At 53.3% G+C, this 20,347-nt stretch overlaps 1 protein-coding gene across 1 annotated transcript in view; it reads right to left on the bottom strand.

Annotated features, from left to right (window-relative positions):
* The window catches only part of TESK2 (testis associated actin remodelling kinase 2), a gene marked incomplete in the record, with an annotated part of 60,099 nt that extends 40,995 nt beyond the window's left edge, over window positions 1-19,104 (bottom strand). The window contains 1 exon segment of the mRNA XM_077450780.1: window positions 18,986-19,104.
* Window positions 19,105-20,347: the final 1,243 nt, after the last annotated feature.

The following is a 20,347-nucleotide window of genomic DNA, read 5'->3' as shown; positions in this document are numbered from 1 at the left end:
TATAAATGAATGTAAACATCCCACTTGTGACAGTAAATAGAGGGGTGACGGGTCCTCTTTATGGAGAGATCCGGGGTCTATAATGAATGTAAACATCCATGTGACAGTATAGGGGGTGACCGGGTCCTCTTTTATGGAGTGGGTCTATAAGGATGTAAAATAGGGGGTGACGGGTCCTCTTTATGGAGAGATCCGGGGTCTATAATGAATGTAAACATCCCATGTGACAGTAATAGGGGGTGACGGGTCCTCTTTATGGAGGGATCCGGGGTCTATAATGAATGTAAACATCCCATGTGACAGTAATAGGGGGTGACGGGTCCTCTTTATGGAGAGATCCGGGGTCTATAATGAATGTAAACATCCCATGTGACAGTAATAGGGGGTGACGGGTCCTCTTTATGGAGAGATCCGGGGTCTATAATGAATGTAAACATCCCATGTGACAGTAATAGGGGGTGACGGGTCCTCTTTATGGAGGGATCCGGGGTCTATAATGAATGTAAACATCCCATGTGACAGTAATAGGGGGTGACGGGTCCTCTTTATGGAGAGATCCGGGGTGTATAATGAATGTAAACATCCCATGTGACAGTAATAGGGGGTGACGGGTCCTCTTTATGGAGAGATCCGGGGTCTATAATGAATGTAAACATCCCATGTGACAGTAATAGGAGGTGACGGGTCCTCTTTATGGAGAGATCCGGGGTCTATAATGAATGTAAACATCCCATGTGACAGTAATAGGGGGTGACGGGTCCTCTTTATGGAGAGATCCGGGGTCTATAATGAATGTAAACATCCCATGTGACAGTAATAGGGGGTGACGGGTCCTCTTTATGGAGAGTTCCGGGGTCTATAATGAAGGTAAACATCCCATGTGACAGTAATAGGAGGTGACGGGTCCTCTTTATGGAGAGATCCGGGGTCTATAATTTAAACATCCCATGTGACAGTAATAGGGGGTGACGGGTCCTCTTTATGGAGGGATCCGGGGACTATAATGAATGTAAACATCCCGTGTGACAGTAATAGGAGGTGACGGGTCCTCTTTATGGAGAGATCCGGGGTCTATAATGAATGTAAACATCCCATGTGACAGTAATAGGAGGTGACGGGTCCTCTTTATGGAGAGATCCGGGGTCTATAATGTAAACATCCCATGTGACAGTAATAGGGGGTGACGGGTCCTCTTTATGGAGAGATTCAGGGTCTATAATGAATGTAAACATCCCATGTGACAGTAATAGGAGGTGACGGGTCCTCTTTATGGAGGGATCCGGGGTCTATAATGTAAACATCCCATGTGACAGTAATAGGGGGTGACGGGTCCTCTTTATGGAGAGATCCGGGGTCCATAATGAATGTAAACATCCCATGTGAGAGTAATAGGGGGTGACGGGTCCTCTTTATGGAGAGATCCGGGGTCTATAATGAATGTAAACATCCCATGTGACAGTAATAGGGGGTGACGGGTCCTCTTTATGGAGGGATCCGGGGTCTATAATGAATGTAAACATCCCATGTGACAGTAATAGGGGGTGACGGGTCCTCTTTATGGAGAGATCCGGGGTGTATAATGAATGTAAACATCCCATGTGACAGTAATAGGGGGTGACGGGTCCTCTTTATGGAGAGATCCGGGGTCTATAATGAATGTAAACATCCCATGTGACAGTAATAGGGGGTGACGGGTCCTCTTTATGGAGGGATCCGGGGTCTATAATGAATGTAAACATCCCGTGTGACAGTAATAGGAGGTGACGGGTCCTCTTTATGGAGAGATCCGGGGTCTATAATGAATGTAAACATCCCATGTGACAGTAATAGGAGGTGACGTGTCCTCTTTATGGAGAGATCCGGGGTCTATAATGTAAACATCCCATGTGACAGTAATAGGGGGTGACGGGTCCTCTTTATGGAGAGATCCGGGGTCTATAATGTAAACATCCCATGTGACAGTAATAGGGGGTGACGGGTCCTCTTTATGGAGGGATCCGGGGTCTATAATGAATGTAAACATCCCATGTGACAGTAATAGGAGGTGACGGGTCCTCTTTATGGAGAGATCCGGGGTCTATAATGAATGTAAACATCCCATGTGACAGTAATAGGGGGTGACGGGTCCTCTTTATGGAGGGATCCGGGGTCTATAATGAATGTAAACATCCCATGTGACAGTAATAGGGGGTGACGGGTCCTCTTTATGGAGAGATCCGGGGTCTATAATGAATGTAAACATCCCATGTGACAGTAATAGGAGGTGACGGGTCCTCTTTATGGAGAGATCCGGGGTCTATAATGAATGTAAACATCCCATGTGACAGTAATAGGGGGTGACGGGTCCTCTTTATGGAGAGATCCGGGGTCTATAATGAATGTAAACATCCCATGTGACAGTAATAGGGGGTGACGGGTCCTCTTTATGGAGAGATCCGGGGTCTATAATGAATGTAAACATCCCATGTGACAGTAATAGGAGGTGACGGGTCCTCTTTATGGAGAGATCCGGGGTCTATAATTTAAACATCCCATGTGACAGTAATAGGGGGTGACGGGTCCTCTTTATGGAGGGATCCGGGGTCTATAATGAATGTAAACATCCCGTGTGACAGTAATAGGAGGTGACGGGTCCTCTTTATGGAGAGATCCGGGGTCTATAATGAATGTAAACATCCCATGTGACAGTAATAGGAGGTGACGGGTCCTCTTTATGGAGAGATCCGGGGTCTATAATGTAAACATCCCATGTGACAGTAATAGGGGGTGACGGGTCCTCTTTATGGAGAGATTCAGGGTCTATAATGAATGTAAACATCCCATGTGACAGTAATAGGAGGTGACGGGTCCTCTTTATGGAGGGATCCGGGGTCTATAATGTAAACATCCCATGTGACAGTAATAGGGGGTGACGGGTCCTCTTTATGGAGAGATCCGGGGTCCATAATGAATGTAAACATCCCATGTGAGAGTAATAGGGGGTGACGGGTCCTCTTTATGGAGAGATCCGGGGTCTATAATGAATGTAAACATCCCATGTGACAGTAATAGGGGGTGACGGGTCCTCTTTATGGAGGGATCCGGGGTCTATAATGAATGTAAACATCCCATGTGACAGTAATAGGGGGTGACGGGTCCTCTTTATGGAGAGATCCGGGGTGTATAATGAATGTAAACATCCCATGTGACAGTAATAGGGGGTGACGGGTCCTCTTTATGGAGAGATCCGGGGTCTATAATGAATGTAAACATCCCATGTGACAGTAATAGGGGGTGACGGGTCCTCTTTATGGAGGGATCCGGGGTCTATAATGAATGTAAACATCCCGTGTGACAGTAATAGGAGGTGACGGGTCCTCTTTATGGAGAGATCCGGGGTCTATAATGAATGTAAACATCCCATGTGACAGTAATAGGAGGTGACGTGTCCTCTTTATGGAGAGATCCGGGGTCTATAATGTAAACATCCCATGTGACAGTAATAGGGGGTGACGGGTCCTCTTTATGGAGAGATCCGGGGTCTATAATGAATGTAAACATCCCATGTGACAGTAATAGGGGGTGACGGGTCCTCTTTATGGGGAGATCCGGGGTCTATAATGAATGTAAACATCCCATGTGACAGTAATAGGGGGTGACGGGTCCTCTTTATGGAGAGATCCGGGGTCTATAATGAATGTAAACATCCCATGTGACAGTAATAGGAGGTGACGGGTCCTCTTTATGGAGAAATCTGGGGTCTATAATGAATGTAAACATTCCATGTGACAGTAATAGGAGGTGACGGGTCCTCTTTATGGAGAGATCCGGGGTCTATAATGAATGTAAACATCCCGTGTGACAGTAATAGGGGGTGACGGGTCCTCTTTATGGAGAGATCCGGGGTCTATAATGAATGTAAACATCCCATGTGACAGTAATAGGAGGTGACGGGTCCTCTTTATGGAGAGATCCGGGGTCTATAATTAATGTAAACATTCCATGTGACAGTAATAGGAGGTGACGGGTCCTCTTTATGGAGAGATCCGGGGTCTATAATGAATGTAAACATCCCGTGTGACAGTAATAGGGGGTGACGGGTCCTCTTTATGGGGAGATCCGGGGTCTATAATGAATGTAAACATCCCATGTGACAGTAATAGGGGGTGACGGGTCCTCTTTATGGAGAGATCCGGGGTCTAGAATGAATGTAAACATCCCATGTGACAGTAATAGGAGGTGACGGGTCCTCTTTATGGAGAGATCCGGGGTCTATAGTGAATGTAAACATCCCATGTGACAGTAATAGGAGGTGACGGGTCCTGTTTATGGAGAGATCCGGGGTCTATAATGAATGTAAACATCCCGTGTGACAGTAATAGGGGGTGACGGGTCCTCTTTATGGAGAGATCCGGGGTCTATAATGAATGTAAACATCCCGTGTGACAGTAATAGGGGGTGACGGGTCCTCTTTATGGGGAGATCCGGGGTCTATAATGAATGTAAACATCCCGTGTGACAGTAATAGGGGGTGACGGGTCCTCTTTATGGAGAGATCCGGGGTCTATAATGAATGTAAACATCCCATGTGACAGTAATAGGAGGTGACGGGTCCTCTTTATGGAGAGATCCGGGGTCTATAGTGAATGTAAACATCCCATGTGACAGTAATAGGAGGTGACGGGTCCTGTTTATGGAGAGATCCGGGGTCTATAATGAATGTAAACATCCCGTGTGACAGTAATAGGGGGTGACGGGTCCTGTTTATGGAGAGATCCGGGGTCTATAATGAATGTAAACATCCCATGTGACAGTAATAGGGGGTGACGGGTCCTCTTTATGGAGAGATCCGGGGTCTATAATGAATGTAAACATCCCGTGTGACAGTAATAGGGGGTGACGGGTCCTCTTTATGGGGAGATCCGGGGTCTATAATGAATGTAAACATCCCGTGTGACAGTAATAGGGGGTGACGGGTCCTCTTTATGGGGAGATCCGAGGTCTATAATGAATGTAAACATCCCATGTGACAGTAATAGGGGGTGACGGGTCCTCTTTATGGAGAGATCCGGGGTCTATAATGAATGTAAACATCCCATGTGACAGTAATAGGAGGTGACGGGTCCTCTTTATGGAGGGATCCGGGGTCTATAATGAATGTAAACATCCCATGTGACAGTAATAGGAGGTGACGGGTCCTCTTTATGGAGCGATCCGGGGTCTATAATGTAAACATCCCATGTGACAGTAATAGGGGGTGACGGGTCCTCTTTATGGAGGGATCCGGGGTCTATAATGAATGTAAACATCCCGTGTGACAGTAATAGGAGGTGACGGGTCCTCTTTATGGAGAGATCCGGGGTCTATAATGAATGTAAACATCCCATGTGACAGTAATAGGAGGTGACGGGTCCTCTTTATGGAGAGATCCGGGGTCTATAATGAATGTAAACATCCCATGTGACAGTAATAGGAGGTGACGGGTCCTCTTTATGGAGAGATCCGGGGTCTATAATGTAAACATCCCATGTGACAGTAATAGGGGGTGACGGGTCCTCTTTATGGAGGGATCCGGGGTCTATAATGAATGTAAACATCCCGTGTGACAGTAATAGGAGGTGACGGGTCCTCTTTATGGAGAGATCCGGGGTCTATAATGAATGTAAACATCCCATGTGACAGTAATAGGAGGTGACGTGTCCTCTTTATGGAGAGATCCGGGGTCTATAATGTAAACATCCCATGTGACAGTAATAGGGGGTGACGGGTCCTCTTTATGGAGAGATCCGGGGTCTATAATGTAAACATCCCATGTGACAGTAATAGGGGGTGACGGGTCCTCTTTATGGAGGGATCCGGGGTCTATAATGAATGTAAACATCCCATGTGACAGTAATAGGAGGTGACGGGTCCTCTTTATGGAGAGATCCGGGGTCTATAATGAATGTAAACATCCCATGTGACAGTAATAGGGGGTGACGGGTCCTCTTTATGGAGGGATCCGGGGTCTATAATGAATGTAAACATCCCATGTGACAGTAATAGGGGGTGACGGGTCCTCTTTATGGAGAGATCCGGGGTCTATAATGAATGTAAACATCCCATGTGACAGTAATAGGGGGTGACGGGTCCTCTTTATGGAGGGATCCGGGGTCTATAATGAATGTAAACATCCCATGTGACAGTAATAGGAGGTGACGGGTCCTCTTTATGGAGGGATCCGGGGTCTATAATGAATGTAAACATCCCATGTGACAGTAATAGGGGGTGACGGGTCCTCTTTATGGAGAGATCCGGGGTCTATAATGAATGTAAACATCCCATGTGACAGTAATAGGGGGTGACGGGTCCTCTTTATGGAGGGATCCGGGGTCTATAATGAATGTAAACATCCCATGTGACAGTAATAGGGGGTGACGGGTCCTCTTTATGGAGAGATCCGGGGTCTATAACGAATGTTAACATCCCATGTGACAGTAATAGGGGGTGACGGGTCCTCTTTATGGAGAGATCCGGGGTCTATAATGAATGTAAACATCCCATGTGACAGTAATAGGGGGTGACGGGTCCTCTTTATGGAGGGATCCGGGGTCTATAATGAATGTAAACATCCCATGTGACAGTAATAGGGGGTGACGGGTCCTCTTTATGGAGAGATCCGGGGTGTATAATGAATGTAAACATCCCATGTGACAGTAATAGGGGGTGACGGGTCCTCTTTATGGAGAGATCCGGGGTCTATAATGAATGTAAACATCCCATGTGACAGTAATAGGGGGTGACGGGTCCTCTTTATGGAGAGATCCGGGGTCTATAATGAATGTAAACATCCCATGTGACAGTAATAGGGGGTGACGGGTCCTCTTTATGGAGAGATCCGGGGTCTATAATGAATGTAAACATCCCATGTGACAGTAATAGGAGGTGACGGGTCCTCTTTATGGAGAGATCCGGGGTCTATAATGAATGTAAACATCCCATGTGACAGTAATAGGGGGTGACGGGTCCTCTTTATGGAGAGATCCGGGGTCTATAATGAATGTAAACATCCCATGTGACAGTAATAGGGGGTGACGGGTCCTCTTTATGGAGAGATCCGGGGTCTATAATGAATGTAAACATCCCATGTGACAGTAATAGGAGGTGACGGGTCCTCTTTATGGAGAGATCCGGGGTCTATAATGTAAACATCCCATGTGACAGTAATAGGGGGTGACGGGTCCTCTTTATGGAGGGATCCGGGGTCTATAATGAATGTAAACATCCCGTGTGACAGTAATAGGAGGTGACGGGTCCTCTTTATGGAGAGATCCGGGGTCTATAATGAATGTAAACATCCCATGTGACAGTAATAGGAGGTGACGGGTCCTCTTTATGGAGAGATCCGGGGTCTATAATGTAAACATCCCATGTGACAGTAATAGGGGGTGACGGGTCCTCTTTATGGAGAGATTCAGGGTCTATAATGAATGTAAACATCCCATGTGACAGTAATAGGAGGTGACGGGTCCTCTTTATGGAGGGATCCGGGGTCTATAATGTAAACATCCCATGTGACAGTAATAGGGGGTGACGGGTCCTCTTTATGGAGAGATCCGGGGTCTATAATGAATGTAAACATCCCATGTGAGAGTAATAGGGGGTGACGGGTCCTCTTTATGGAGAGATCCGGGGTCTATAATGAATGTAAACATCCCATGTGACAGTAATAGGAGGTGACGGGTCCTCTTTATGGAGAGATCCGGGGTCTATAATGAATGTAAACATCCCATGTGACAGTAATAGGGGGTGACGGGTCCTCTTTATGGAGAGATTCGGGGTCTATAATGAATGTAAACATCCCATGTGACAGTAATAGGGGGTGACGGGTCCTCTTTATGGAGAGATCCGGGGTATATAATGAATGTAAACATCCCATGTGACAGTAATAGGGGGTGACGGGTCCTCTTTATGGAGAGATCCGGGGTCTATAATGAATGTAAACATCCCATGTGAGAGTAATAGGGGGTGACGGGTCCTCTTTATGGAGAGATCCGGGGTCTATAATGAATGTAAACATCCCATGTGACAGTAATAGGGGGTGACGGGTCCTCTTTATGGAGAGATCCGGGGTCTATAATGAATGTAAACATCCCATGTGACAGTAATAGGGGGTGACGGGTCCTCTTTATGGAGAGATCCGGGGTCTATAATGAATGTAAACATCCCATGTGACAGTAATAGGGGGTGACGGGTCCTCTTTATGGAGAGATCCGGGGTCTATAATGAATGTAAACATCCCATGTGACAGTAATAGGGGGTGACGGGTCCTCTTTATGGAGAGATCCGGGGTATATAATGTAAACATCCCATGTGAGAGTAATAGGAGGTGACAGGTCCTCTTTATGGAGAGATCCGGGGTCTATTAGGAATGTAAACATCCCATGTGACAGTAATAGGGGGTGACGGGTCCTCTTTATGGGGAGATCCGGGGTCTATAATGAATGTAAACATCCCATGTGACAGTAATAGGAGGTGACGGGTCCTCTTTATGGAGAGATCCGGGGTCTATAATGAATGTAAACATCCCATGTGACAGTAATAGGGGGTGACGGGTCCTCTTTATGGGGAGATCCGGGGTCTATAATGAATGTAAACATCCCATGTGACAGTAATAGGGGGTGACGGGTCCTCTTTATGGAGAGATCCGGGGTCTATAATGAATGTAAACATCCCATGTGACAGTAATAGGGGGTGACGGGTCCTCTTTATGGAGAGATCCGGGGTCTATAATGAATGTAAACATCCCATGTGACAGTAATAGGAGGTGACGGGTCCTCTTTATGGAGAGATCCGGGGTCTATAATGAATGTAAACATCCCATGTGACAGTAATAGGGGGTGACGGGTCCTCTTTATGGGGAGATCCGGGGTCTATAATGAATGTAAACATTCCATGTGACAGTAATAGGGGGTGACGGGTCCTCTTTATGGGGAGATCCGGGGTCTATAATGAATGTAAACATCCCATGTGACAGTAATAGGGGGTGACGGGTCCTCTTTATGGAGAGATCCGGGGTCTATAATGAATGTAAACATCCCATGTGACAGTAATAGGGGGTGACGGGTCCTCTTTATGGAGAGATCCGGGGTCTATAATGAATGTAAACATCCCATGTGACAGTAATAGGGGGTGACGGGTCCTCTTTATGGAGAGATCCGGGGTCTATAATGAATGTAAACATCCCATGTGACAGTAATAGGAGGTGACGGGTCCTCTTTATGGAGAGATCCGGGGTCTATAGTGAATGTAAACATCCCATGTGACAGTAATAGGGGGTGACGGGTCCTCTTTATGGAGAGATCCGGGGTCTATAATGAATGTAAACATCCCATGTGACAGTAATAGGGGGTGACGGGTCCTCTTTATGGAGAGATCCGGGGTCTATAATGAATGTAAACATCCCATGTGACAGTAATAGGGGGTGACGGGTCCTCTTTATGGAGAGATCCGGGGTCTATAATGAATGTAAACATCCCATGTGACAGTAATAGGAGGTGACGGGTCCTCTTTATGGAGAGATCCGGGGTCTATAATGAATGTAAACATTCCATGTGACAGTAATAGGAGGTGACGGGTCCTCTTTATGGAGAGATCCGGGGTCTATAATGAATGTAAACATCCCGTGTGACAGTAATAGGGGGTGACGGGTCCTCTTTATGGAGAGATCCGGGGTCTACAATGAATGTAAACATCCCATGTGACAGTAATAGGAGGTGACGGGTCCTCTTTATGGAGAGATCCGGGGTCTATAATGAATGTAAACATTCCATGTGACAGTAATAGGAGGTGACGGGTCCTCTTTATGGAGAGATCCGGGGTCTATAATGAATGTAAACATCCCGTGTGACAGTAATAGGGGGTGACGGGTCCTCTTTATGGGGAGATCCGGGGTCTATAATGAATGTAAACATCCCATGTGACAGTAATAGGGGGTGACGGGTCCTCTTTATGGAGAGATCCGGGGTCTAGAATGAATGTAAACATCCCATGTGACAGTAATAGGAGGTGACGGGTCCTCTTTATGGAGAGATCCGGGGTCTATAGTGAATGTAAACATCCCATGTGACAGTAATAGGAGGTGACGGGTCCTGTTTATGGAGAGATCCGGGGTCTATAATGAATGTAAACATCCCGTGTGACAGTAATAGGGGGTGACGGGTCCTCTTTATGGAGAGATCCGGGGTCTATAATGAATGTAAACATCCCGTGTGACAGTAATAGGGGGTGACGGGTCCTCTTTATGGGGAGATCCGGGGTCTATAATGAATGTAAACATCCCGTGTGACAGTAATAGGGGGTGACGGGTCCTCTTTATGGAGAGATCCGGGGTCTATAATGAATGTAAACATCCCATGTGACAGTAATAGGAGGTGACGGGTCCTCTTTATGGAGAGATCCGGGGTCTATAGTGAATGTAAACATCCCATGTGACAGTAATAGGAGGTGACGGGTCCTGTTTATGGAGAGATCCGGGGTCTATAATGAATGTAAACATCCCGTGTGACAGTAATAGGGGGTGACGGGTCCTCTTTATGGAGAGATCCGGGGTCTATAATGAATGTAAACATCCCGTGTGACAGTAATAGGGGGTGACGGGTCCTCTTTATGGGGAGATCCGGGGTCTATAATGAATGTAAACATCCCGTGTGACAGTAATAGGGGGTGACGGGTCCTCTTTATGGAGGGATCCGGGGTCTATAATGAATGTAAACATCCCAAGTGACAGTAATAGGGGGTGACGGGTCCTGTTTATGGAGAGATCCGGGGTCTATAATGAATGTAAACATCCCATGTGACAGTAATAGGGGGTGACGGGTCCTCTTTATGGAGAGATCCGGGGTCTATAATGAATGTAAACATCCCGTGTGACAGTAATAGGGGGTGACGGGTCCTCTTTATGGGGAGATCCGGGGTCTATAATGAATGTAAACATCCCGTGTGACAGTAATAGGGGGTGACGGGTCCTCTTTATGGGGAGATCCGGGGTCTATAATGAATGTAAACATCCCATGTGACAGTAATAGGGGGTGACGGGTCCTCTTTATGGAGAGATCCGGGGTCTATAATGAATGTAAACATCCCATGTGACAGTAATAGGAGGTGACGGGTCCTCTTTATGGAGAGATCCGGGGTCTATAGTGAATGTAAACATCCCGTGTGACAGTAATAGGGGGTGACGGGTCCTCTTTATGGAGGGATCCGGGGTCTATAATGAATGTAAACATCCCGTGTGACAGTAATAGGGGGTGACGGGTCCTCTTTATGGAGGGATCCGGGGTCTATAATGAATGTAAACATCCCAAGTGACAGTAATAGGGGGTGACGGGTCCTGTTTATGGAGCGATCCGGGGTCTATAATGAATGTAAACATCCCATGTGACAGTAATAGGGGGTGACGGGTCCTCTTTATGGAGAGATCCGGGGTCTATAATGAATGTAAACATCCCGTGTGACAGTAATAGGGGGTGACGGGTCCTCTTTATGGGGAGATCCGGGGTCTATAATGAATGTAAACATCCCGTGTGACAGTAATAGGGGGTGACGGGTCCTCTTTATGGGGAGATCCGGGGTCTATAATGAATGTAAACATCCCATGTGACAGTAATAGGGGGTGACGGGTCCTCTTTATGGAGAGATCCGGGGTCTATAATGAATGTAAACATCCCATGTGACAGTAATAGGGGGTGACGGGTCCTCTTTATGGAGGGATCCGGGGTCTATAATGAATGTAAACATCCCATGTGACAGTAATAGGGGGTGACGGGTCCTCTTTATGGAGGGGGGGGGGCTCTTTATTTCCATCTGCCCCCCCATACAGTCTGCAGGGTTGGCATTGCCCGCTGTACCCGGCTGGCAGGTCTTCCTGGCATAGCGTCTCATACAATACCGGTTTGTCCGGATCTGTGTTGATTAAAGGGGCGGATGACGTTCCAGGACGAGCCGCGTACGGGAGGTCACCCTCACAGGTGTGTGACACTTACTGTATACAGGAGAACGGGGCAAAGTGCAATGAGGCTGTACACAGGGAGGGGGAGGGGGGGGTAGCACATAACCGGACCCCACATTCCATCAGCTTAGAGCAGCTTGGACAGCTATCTGCTTGCCGATTGGTTGCCATGGGATAATGCACCGCGCAATTATATCTGAAGCGTATAAATTTTCCTTTCCCCTCCCCCTCATCAGCATTCTAAACAATATATATCATTTTAGTACAGTGATGTCATCACCGGGTCTCTGGGATTCTCTATTCCACACAGGCAGATCATGGCTGGTGGGAGGGGCCTGTACGTTGCTTCCTGACAACTCAAAAAAATAAAAACCTTGTTTTCACATTTTTGTTCCATTTCAGGTCTGCTGATCTCCTGTCGTCTCTCTGCAGCCACTTCCTGTCTCCATACACTGCACAGCATTCCTCGGGGCGGGTTTCCTGATGGTGACACCAGTGGGGCGTCTGTGTAATGTGTGCTGATTGGCCACTTGTAGTTTCCATTGGAAGCCTCCATCCCTCTCGGGGGCCGGGGGGGAGCAGAGCCCCCCATGCCTCTCGGGGGCGAGTAGCAGAGCCCCCCATGCCTCTCAGGTCCCGGGGGGGGGGGGGGGAAGAAGAGCCCCCCATGCCTCTCAGGTCCCGGGGGGGGGGGGGAAGAAGAGCCCCCCATGCCTCTCAGGTCCCGGGGGGGGGGGAAGAAGAGCCCCCCATGCCTCTCAGGTCCCCAGAGGGGGGGGAGCAGAGCCCCCCACGCCTCTCAGGTCCCCGGGGGGGGAGCAGAGCCCCCCATGCCTCTCAGGTCCCCAGAGGGGGGGGAGCAGAGCCCCCCATGCCTCTCAGGTCCCCAGAGGGGGGGGAGCAGAGCCCCCCATGCCTCTCAGGTCCCCAGAGGGGGGGGAGCAGAGCCCCCCATGCCTCTCAGGTCCCGGGGGGGAGCAGAGCCCCCCACGCCTCTCAGGTCCCGGGGGGGAGCAGAGCCCCCCACGCCTCTCAGGTCCCCAGAGGGGGGGGAGCAGAGCCCCCCACGCCTCTCAGGTCCCCAGAGGGGGGGGAAGCGGAGCCCCCCATGCCTCTCAGGTCCCGGGGGGAGCAGAGCCGCCCACGCCTCTCAGGTCCCCAGAGGGGGGGGGGGGAGCAGAGCCCCCCCACGCCTCTCAGGTCCCCAGAGGGGGGGGGGGGAGCAGAGCCCCCCACGCCTCTCAGGTCCCCAGAGGGGGGGGGGGAGCAGAGCCCCCCATGCCTCTCAGGTCCCCAGAGGGGGGGAGCAGAGCCCCCCATGCCTCTCAGGTCCCCAGAGGGGGGGAGCAGAGCCCCCCACGCCTCTCAGGTCCCCAGACGGGGGGGGGGCAGAGCCCCCCACGTCTCTCAGGTCCCGGGGGGGGAAGCGGAGCCCCCCACGCCTCTCAGGTCCCGGGGGGGGAAGCGGAGCCCCCATGCCTCTCAGGTCCCGGGGGGGGAAGCGGAGCCCCCATGCCTCTCAGGTCCCGGGGGGGGAAGCGGAGCCCCCCATGCCTCTCAGGTCCCGGGGGGGGGAGCGGAGCCCCCCATGCCTCTCAGGTCCCGGGGGGGGGAGCGGAGCCCCCCATGCCTCTCAGGTCCCGGGGGGGGGAGCGGAGCCCCCCATGCCTCTCAGGTCCCGGGGGGGGGAGCGGAGCCCCCCATGCCTCTCAGGTCCCGGGGGGGGGAGCGGAGCCCCCCATGCCTCTCAGGTCCCGGGGGGGGAGCGGAGCCCCCCATGCCTCTCAGGTCCCGGGGGGGGGAGCGGAGCCCCCCATGCCTCTCAGGTCCCGGGGGGGGGAGCGGAGCCCCCCATGCCTCTCAGGTCCCGGGGGGGGGAGCGGAGCCCCCCATGCCTCTGGCCACTTGTAGTCTCCATCGGAAACCCATGTGATGGGGTGACAACACAGGCATACAATTGGGAGACGGGGACAGAGCGTGGTCACCGTATAACAGGAAGTGCCTGAACAGGGATCTCTATGGCGGGATCTCCGGGGAGCGTTTTAATGAGATGTGAGTGATTGGGTCTATTATCTAAAGAGAACTGGTCATGCCGGCTGTTATCAGAGGACTCCAGCTACCGGCGGCATGAAGAGCGCACCCTGTACCATCACTGAGAGTCCGGCCCCCGGAGCCGGACAGGGACTGTGCCCAGTGACAGCTCTACTGACAGGCGCCCCCTGGTGGCACCCAGGAGAATGGCGCACACTGATCTCTATGGGGCTGTACACACAGCGATCGCTTCCACTTCTCCGGCCCCTGAAAGTGACTTACAGCTTCCCATAAATCCCAACTTCCAGAGTCAATGAGAAGTGTACGGGGGGGGGGCCCCAATTCACACCCCGGAGAAGGGGGGGGAGACTCATCCCCCCCAATCCACACCCCGGAGAAGGGGGGAGACTCATCCCCCCCAATCCACACCCCAGAGAAGGGGGGAGACTCATCCCCCCCAATCCGCACCCCGGAGAAGGGGGGAGACTCATCCCCCCCAATCCGCACGCCGGGAGAAGGGGGGAGACTCATCCCCCCCAATCCGCACCCCGGGAGAAGGGGGGAGACTCATCCCCCCCAATCCGCACCCCGGGAGAAGGGGGGAGACTCATCCCCCCCAATCCGCACCCCGGGAGAAGGGGGGAGACTCATCCCCCCCAATCCGCACCCCGGGGAAGGGGGGAGACTCATCCCCCCCAATCCGCACCCCGGGAGAAGGGGGGAGACTCATCCCCCCCAATCCGCACCCCCGAAGGGGGGAGACTCACCCCCCTAATCCGCACCCCCGAAGGGGGGAGACTCACCCCCCTCAATCCGCACCCCCGAAGGGGGGAGACTCACCCCCCCCAATCCGCACCCCCGAAGGGGGAGACTCATCCCCCCCAATCCGCACCCCCGAAGGGGGAGACTCATCCCCCCCAATCCGCACCCCCGAAGGGGGAGACTCATCCCCCCCAATCCGCACCCCCGAAGGGGGAGACTCATCCCCCCCAATCCGCACCCCCGAAGGGGGAGACTCATCCCCCCAATCCGCACCCCGGAGAAGGGGGAGACTCATCCCCCCAATCCGCACCCCCGAAGGGGGAGACTCATCCCCCCAATCCGCACCCCCGAAGGGGGAGACTCATCCCCCCAATCCGCACCCCCGAAGGGGGAGACTCATCCCCCCAATCCGCACCCCCGAAGGGGGAGACTCATCCCCCCAATCCGCACCCCCGAAGGGGGAGACTCATCCCCCCAATCCGCACCCCCGAAGGGGGAGACTCATCCCCCCCAATCCGCACCCCCGAAGGGGGAGACTCATCCCCCCCAATCCGCATCCCCGAAGGGGGAGACTCATCCCCCCCAATCCGCATCCCCGAAGGGGGAGACTCATCCCCCCCAATCCGCATCCCCGAAGGGGGAGACTCATCCCCCAATCCGCATCCCCGAAGGGGGAGACTCATCCCCCCAATCCGCATCCCCGAAGGGGGAGACTCATCCCCCCAATCCGCACCCCCGAAGGGGGAGACTCATCCCCCCAATCCGCACCCCGGAGAAGGGGGAGACTCATCCCCCCAATCCGCACCCTGGAGAAGGGGGAGACTCATCCCCCCAATCCGCACCCCGGAGAAGGGGGAGACTCATCCCCCCAATCCGCACCCCGGAGAAGGGGGAGACTCATCCCCCCAATCCGCACCCCGGAGAAGGGGGGAGACTCATCCCCCCAATCCGCACCCCGGAGAAGGGGGAGACTCATCCCCCCAATCCGCACCCCGGAGAAGGGGGAGACTCATCCCCCCAATCCGTATCACCGGAGAAGGGGGAGACTCATCCCCCCAATCCGTATCACCGGAGAAGGGGGAGACTCATCCCCCCAATCCGCACCCCGGAGAAGGGGGAGACTCATCCCCCAATCCGCACCCCAGGGAAGGGGGAGACTCATCCCCCAATCCGCACCCCGGAGAAGGGGGAGACTCATCCCCCAATCCGCACCCCGGAGAAGGGGGAGACTCATCCCCCAATCCGCACCCCGGAGAAGGGGGAGACTCATCCCCCAATCCGCACCCCGGAGAAGGGGGAGACTCATCCCCCAATCCGCACCCCGGAGAAGGGGGAGACTCATCCCCCAATCCGCACCCCGGAGAAGGGGGAGACTCATCCCCCAATCCGCACCCCGGAGAAGGGGGAGACTCATCCCCCAATCCGCACCCCGGAGAAGGGGGAGACTCATCCCCCAATCCGCACCCCGGAGAAGGGGGAGACTCATCCCCCCAATCCGCACCCCGGAGAAGGGGGAGACTCATCCCCCCAATCCGTATCACCGGAGAAGGGGGAGACTCGGGGGGCCCCCCAATCCGCACCCCCGGAGATAGGGGGGACCCTGGTTTTGGGGGGTCACGGGAAGGAATCAGACATATATGGGGTCACCGGGATGGAGACACAGCAGAATAAACCTCTATGGGGAGGACATATAGTGTGGTGATGTACAGAAGGAGGTGCCCTACACTACATACAATGTATATCACCAACATATACCAGAGCGCAGTACAAATCATACCTCATGTGACTCCATACAAATCTCCCCAACATATACCAGAGCGCAGTACAAATCATACCTCATGTGACTCCATACAAATCTCCCCAACATATACCGGAGCGCAGTACAAGCCCAGCGTGAGATCCACCAATACAACAACACAGGGGAGAAGTGTGTGCCCCCCCCCCCACTGTGGCCCCTGGATGGCCAGGGGGATCTCTAAAAGCCCCGTGTGTACAATGCAGTAGTGGCCCCTGGTAGAGAAGTCCGGCCCCAGCTGCTCAGTGTGGCCCTTGGCTCGTCAGTGTGGTCTCTCTACCCACTGCAATCTCTGATAACTTAGTGGGGCCCCTAAAATAGCAGACGGGGGCCCCAGCTGGCTTGTGTGTCCCCCTAATAGAGCAATGAGGACCAATGTGGCCCCTAGACAACCAGTGAGGCCCCCCAGGCGCTCAGTGTGTCCTGTGTAGAGGAATGTGGCCCCTGATACAGCAACAAGGCGTCCCGCTACTGACAAGCCAGCAGGACCCCAGAGGTTCAGTGTGGCCCCTGTATATCATTAGAGCCCCCCCCCCCGAAGATCAGTGTGGCCCCTGTATATCATTAGAGCCCCCCCGAAGATCAGTGTGGCCCCTGTATATCATTAGAGCCCCCCCCCCGAAGATCAGTGTGGCCCCTGTATATCATTAGAGCCCCCCCCGAAGATCAGTGTGGCCCCTGTATATCATTAGAGCCCCCCCCGAAGATCAGTGTGGCCCCTGTATATCATTAGAGCCCCCCCCGAAGATCAGTGTGGCCCCTGTATATCATTAGAGCCCCCCCCGAAGATCAGTGTGGCCCCTTTATATCATTAGAGCCCCCCCCCGAAGATCAGTGTGGCCCCTTTATATCATTAGAGCCCCCCCCCCTTAGATCAGTGTGGCCCCTGTATATCATTAGAGCCCCCCCCCCCTTAGATCAGTGTGGCCCCTGTATATCATTAGAGACCCCCCCCGAAGATCAGTGTGGCCCCTGTATATCATTAGAGCCCCCCCAGAAGATCAGTGTGGCCCCTGTATATCATTAGAGCCCCCCCCCCCCCTGAAGATCAGTGTGGCCCCTGTATGTCATTAGAGCCCCCCCCGAAGATCAGTGTGGCCCCTGTATATCATTAGAGTCCCCCCCGAAGATCAGTGTGGCCCCTGTATATCATTAGAGTCCCCCCCGAAGATCAGTGTGGCCCCTGTATATCATTAGAGCCCCCCCCCGAAGATCAGTGTGGCCCCTGTATATCATTAGAGCCCCCCCCCGAAGATCAGTGTGGCCCCTGTATATCATTAGAGCCCCCCCCCGAAGATCAGTGTGGCCCCTGTATACCATTAGAGTCCCTCCCCGAAGATCAGTGTGGCCCCTGTATATCATTAGAGGCCCCCCCCCCGAAGATCAGTGTGGCCCCTGTATATCAGAGTCCCCCCCGAAGATCAGTGTGGCCCCTGTATATCATTAGAGTCCCCCCCCGAAGATCAGTGTGGCCCCTGTATATCATTAGAGTCCCCCCCCGAAGATCAGTGTGGCACCTGTATATCATTAGAGTCCCCCCCCGAAGATCAGTGTGGCCCCTGTATATCATTAGAGCCCCCCCGAAGATCAGTGTGGCCCCTGTATATCATTAGAGCCCCCCCCGAAGATCAGTGTGGCCCCTGTATATCATTAGAGCCCCCCCCGAAGATCAGTGTGGCCCCTGTATATCATTAGAGGCCCCCCCTGGAAGATCAGTGTGGCCCCTGTATATCATTAGAGCCCCCCCCCCCGAAGATCAGTGTGGCCCCTGTATATCATTAGAGTCTTCCCCCGAAGATCAGTGTGGCCCCTGTATATCATTAGAGGCCCCCCCGGAAGATCAGTGTGGCCCCTGTATATCATTAGAGCCCCCCCCGGAAGATCAGTGTGGCCCCTGTATATCATTAGAGTCCCCCCCCCCGAAGATCAGTGTGGCCCCTGTATATCATTAGTCTTCCCCCGAAGATCAGTGTGGCCCCTGTATATCATTAGAGCCCCCCCCCCCCGAAGATCAGTGTGGCCCCTGTATATCATTAGAGTCCCCCCCCCCGAAGATCAGTGTGGCCCCTGTATATCATAAGAGTCCCCCCCCCCCGAAGATCAGTGTGGCCCCTGTATATCATTAGAGTCCCCCCCCCCGAAGATCAGTGTGGCCCCTGTATATCATTAGAGTCCCCCCCGAAGATCATTGTGGCCCCTGGAAGCTCTGTGTGTCTCTCATGCAAAGCAGAGTGGCTCCTTATACAATAGTGTGGCCCCTGAAGTACTCCAATGTCTCAGTGTGGCCCCTGTAGTACACCACGTCCGCAATACCTCAGTGGGGCCCCTAGACCAGCTCCTGTGTAGCTCTCTTGTCCTCGGTGTGGCCCCCGGTGTGCCCTGTGTTAGTGAATGTGGCCCCTGTGCGGTGTGTGGCCCCTGAGACTCACCGTGTGAGTGGCCCCTGTGCGGTGTGTGGCCCCGGGCCCCCCGCCGTCACTCTCCGGCCGCCATGTTGCTCCTCGGAGCTCCGACTCTCCTCAGCGATCAACGCAGCTCTAAAAGGGGGCGGGACTCCCCTGCGAGCACCGCCCACTACTCCCCGCCCCCCACCAATCAAACCTCGCCGCCCCTGACTTACGGCTCGTCCGCCCCGCCAATCACAAGACAGAACTCTAGTAAATACGGCTCGCCCCCCTCTCCGACCCTTTCCGCCTATTTCACCTCTTGGCCAATGGGGAGAAGGGGGCGCGGCCAGGCTGCGTACCTGAAAGTTAGTAAATAGAACGTTGCTCTCCGGAGATTGGTCCGCCGTGGCTGAGGGGGCGGGAATCTGCCGTGTCAACCTCCAGCCAATCGACTGATCCGAACCGCCGACTGACAGAGATCTGAACCAATCACAGGGGAAGTCTCTCGCTGACAGTGCTGCTTCCGGCGGCCGGCGGCAGGGGGCGATCACAGACGCAGGCAGCTTAAAGGGCCAGTCACCAGAAAAATAAAACAAACTCCATTCATAAAATATCTGTCAGATCCCATTCACAAATGTCTGTAAATAAATCCTCCTCTGCTTGTATATGACGTCATTCCAAAACAAATTCCTGAGAATGCTTTACGTCCCCCGACACACCGCGCTGGGAGGAGCTACGCTCCACAAATTCCGCTTAATATTGACCCCTCTCAGCTCCTGAGTGTACCCTGCCCCCGATACAAAGCGTACCCCACCCCCACTCCTGAATGTACCCCACCCCAGCTCCTGAATGTACCCCACCCCAGCTCCTAAATGTACCCCACCCCCGCTCCTGAGTGTACCCCATCCCCAGCTCCTAAATGTACCCCACCCCAGCTCCTGAATGTACCCCACCCCAGCTCCTAAATGTACCCCACCCCCAGCTCCTAAATGTACCCCACCCCCGCTCCTGAGTGTACCCCCTGGCCCCGATACAAAGCGTACCCCACCCCCACTCCTGAGTGTACCCCATCCCCAGCTCCTAAATGTACCCCACCCCCGCTCCTGAGTGTACCCCCTGCCCCCGATACAAAGCGTACCCCACTCCCACTCCTGAATGTACCCCATCCCCTAAATGTACCCCACCCCCACTCCTGAGTGCACCCCATCCCCAGCTCCTAAATGTACCCCACCCCCACTCCTGAGTGTACCCCCCTGCCCCCACTCCTGAGTGTAAACCCTGCCCCCGCTCCTGAGTGTAAACCCTGCCCCCTCACCAGAGAGTATCCCACCCCCGCTCCACAGCGTACCCCACCCTTGCTCCTAAACGTACCCTGCCCCCACTCCTGAGCGTACCCCACCCCCT

Source organism: Lithobates pipiens, unplaced genomic scaffold, assembly GCF_037356315.1.
Source record: "Lithobates pipiens isolate NorthernLeopardFrog02 unplaced genomic scaffold, aLitPip1_a1.2 Scaffold_23, whole genome shotgun sequence".
Classification (NCBI taxonomy): Eukaryota; Metazoa; Chordata; class Amphibia; order Anura; family Ranidae; genus Lithobates; species Lithobates pipiens.
This window is presented reverse-complemented; position numbering and strand designations above follow the sequence as displayed.